A 3,913-nucleotide genomic window follows, 5' to 3' on the forward strand; every position below is an offset into this window, starting at 1 on the left:
TCCAAAATTACAAAGTTGAATTCTAGATCTATGAGAATTGATCAATTGCATCTACTACTTGAAATTGGAGAAGAAAATCTATGACATGAACAAAGTGGAGTGAGAATTGTAATGGATCTCACCAAAAAGTCATTGAAAATTCAGAAATTAGATGAGGATGAACCCTAGTGAAGCTTGGAATCTCCCTCTTCTTCTCCCAAAAGTGTAACTAACTCTCCTCTCCTCCAAAAATATCTAGATCTAGAAAAAAATGAACTAACTAAGTGTCCCTAACCCTTGTTCCTTTGGTCTTCTTAAGCTTTTCCTGCCAAGGTGTTTCTCCAAGAGTGGGATCTTTAACTGCCTCCACGCCTAAGTCACGTGACTTCTTAAAAAAAATCATATTCGCAAATCGGCGCGCACGCGCAAGGTACGCGCACGCGTCGTTGAGACGTCTTGTAATATGCGCGGAGGCGTGATGTATGCGTGCGCGCCCATGAAGATCCTGGCTTAGCCGCTTCTCAAGCCGGCTCTTGGCTTTGGCTCCACGTTGCCCTATCCGCGCGGGCGTGCAAGGTGCGCGCACGCGCCCATGTGGAAATCTCCAAAGCTTAATCCTCATGCTTCCTTCCTTTGTACCCATCTTCCTTCTCTTTTTCGGTCCATTCCTACTCTATATCCTGAAACCACTTAACACACAAGTCACGGCATCGAATGGCATCAAGAGAAGATTAGAAATGTATCTATTTTAGTGCAAAATAAGCATGTTTTCATTCATGAGGCGCAACTAGGAAAGGAATGCAAAATCTTGTATTTCCCTATAGAAAGTGTGTGGAATCATTGATAAAACCCCTGAAATCAGCACAAGATAAATCCTCAAATTGGGGTTTGTCACATTACACAGAAAATGCTGGGGGCGATTTCTGGGCTATTTTTGGCCCAGTTTCAAGCCCGAAAACACAGAATAGAAGCTGCAGAGTAGGGGAATCATTCATTGAACACTTCATACACAAAAATTAGGTAGGGTTTTTTAGGTTTATTTCTTCTCAACTTTCAGAATTCTACCTTGCTTCAATTTAGGTTTCTTCTACTTTAATTGTTCTATTACTTTAGTTTATCTATTTCTCTCATTGATTCCTTTATTTTGCTAATTTAATTTATGAACTCTTCATGTTAGATTCAATTTCCTTTTCAATGCAATTTTAGGTATTTCATGTTTATTGCTTTTTTTTTAATTGTTATTATTGATTCCTTGCACTTGGTTATTAAGATTTTAGTATCTCTTATTAATTTTCTATGTTTTTATGTTATGCCTTCCAAGTGTTTGATAAAATGCTTGGTAGTATTATAAATTAGATTTTCATGTTCTTAACTTAGATTGAGTAATTTGGAGACTCTTGAGTTATCAAAAGTCTTTTGTTGATTGGTGATTGAGACTTGCTAGTTGGCTTGAGCTTCACTAACTCTAGTATTTGATTAGGACTTGTGAACTCAAGTTGATTTGCTCACTTGACTTACCTTCAATTGTTAGAGGTTAACTAAGTGAAAGCAAAAGGCAATTACCATCACAATTGATGATGATAATGAGAATAGGAATTCCAATTCTCAATCCTTGTTAAGACTTTTCTTAGTTGTTATTTTATTTCCTTGTTTTATACATTACTTGTTCCCTATTTCAAAACCCAAAAAGATACTTTTCCATAACCAATAATAACCTACACTTCCCTGCAATTTCTTAAGAGACGACCCGAGGTTTAATACTTCGGTTAATTTTATTGGTTTGCTTTAGTGACAAACAAATTAAATTTGATTGAGGTTTAATTGTCGGTTTAGAACTATACTTACAACGCGCTTATTTTTGTGAAATTCTTTACCGACGATTTTCCTCCATCAATTTTTGGTGCCATTGCCGGGAAGTTGCAAATGTGTGCCGCATTATTGGTTATTGTGAATATTGTGAATAATTTTCTTTTTCGTTTCTTTGTTAGTCGTTTCTAGTTTTAGAAGTTTAGTTTCATTATTCCTTATTGGTTTTTGTTTTTATTTTCTCTTGATACTATGATTTCTCACCCCTTTGGCTATGAGTTTGGTTACAATTATGTTGTAGGAAGTGGAGATTACAATGAGAACTTGCATTAAGGTTGGAACAATCAAAGATGGGAGGAGCCACAAAGATTTGATCAACCCTCTTGGCAACAACCTCCTCCAATGTGCTATGAGCAACAACCATTCTACGATGCATACCAAGACAATGGTTATGGTGGACCTTTTCGTGACAATCAACAACCCCCACCATATGCCTATGAACCCCCTCCTCAACATAGCTTTGAACCACCATACTCACAAGCCTCATCATACCAAACACTTCCATATGACCCTAACCCATATCCATCATACCAACCACCTTATGAGCCATATGAACCATATATAGAACCACTCCAATTCTAACATAATTACTCTCAAGAACCACCACCTCCATATACACCATGTCCATATCCATCAATCCAAGAGCAATATGATCCTAATTATGATATCCAAGCGGAACAAGAGTCAAGGGATCGTCTCAAGGAAACACTGGATCAACTTCAAGCAACCATTCATCAAATAGAGCGAGAGGAAAGCCGAAAAACACACGAAGCTCTCATGGCTAACATATCTCAACTTGAGAACAAGGGATTGAAGTATGTTTTGCAACAAGTGGAAAAGATGGAGAGTGTTGAACCGCCATATCCTTATCATAATGAACCACCTTCTTATCATGAACCTTTTCTCCCAAGCAATGAACCCTCATATCCACCCCAATCTCCAATGGATGACACTCTAAGAGTTCTTCTTCAAGTGCAAAGAGAGATGTAAAGGATGACACAAGAGTTCATAGCTACCTTGACCGAGGTAGTAGGTAATTTAGCCTCTCTGTGCTTCGACACTCAAAGTACTCCCATGGCTACATGTGAAGAATCAATAGAAGAACGTAGCATGAAGGAGAGATTAGAAACTCCGGTGGACAATGAGGAACGTGACTTTGTATTGGAATAAGTGGAGGAAGCCGTAATAGTTGGAGAGGAAGAAGTGGTTGAAGACTTAGGAGATGCCGAACCTCCATGGGAATCTAGAGTTGTAGAGTATCCCTCCAAAAAGCTTGAAATTAATGTCAAGGAGGCTAGTGCACAACCTCCATGGCATATTCCCTATGAAGAATTGGATGGAATAGATCAAGAGGTGAGTTCCCTTGGTGATGAACTCCTCGAGTTTGAAGAACCTCCTCTAATTGAGTTGAAGAATGATGTAGATATGGAAGTCTTTCAAAAAGGATGGACGGGAGTTGAATATGCCTTGTCAAGATCGTTGGAGACTTCTCCACCTAGGTTGCCGTCTACTACCTCATTTGAGTGGGTAAAACTTATTTCTATTCGCTTTACTGCCCCACTTGAGTATGGTATGCATGAAACGGAGGGTCAACTCAGGAAGCTTTGTGGAATTAAGCGTAAGAAAAGGATATTTAGTAGTTAGAGTTGCAAATCAAGGCTCATCAAAGTTGAGACCTCAAGAGCTAGATGCAAGGGTAGGACTAGTGAACATTTGGTTGGATCCAAGAGAAGAGTTTAGTACTTCCTTGAGAATTCAGATTATTTGCCACCCGGTTAGAACAATGGTGATCAACTTGAAGACGGGTGCAGAAACAGAATTTGGGATCTCGGCATACATGATGATCAATTTTGGGAGCCCTTAGCTTGTGAAGAACTTCATCAAGGCTTGGCGAATTCACTTGGGAATGTCGGAGCTTATTGGAAGTCCAAGCATTGGTGGAAGTTTCACGATGAGTTCAAGCACAAGCCACCATGACAAGGAGCTCACCAAATGTCCAACTTAAGGACTCTAACTAAAAGTGCTAGGTGGGAGACAACCCACCATGATATGATCTTCCTTTTTATTA

This window comes from Arachis ipaensis, chromosome B08 (genome assembly GCF_000816755.2).
Source record: "Arachis ipaensis cultivar K30076 chromosome B08, Araip1.1, whole genome shotgun sequence".
NCBI lineage: Eukaryota > Viridiplantae > Streptophyta > Magnoliopsida > Fabales > Fabaceae > Arachis > Arachis ipaensis.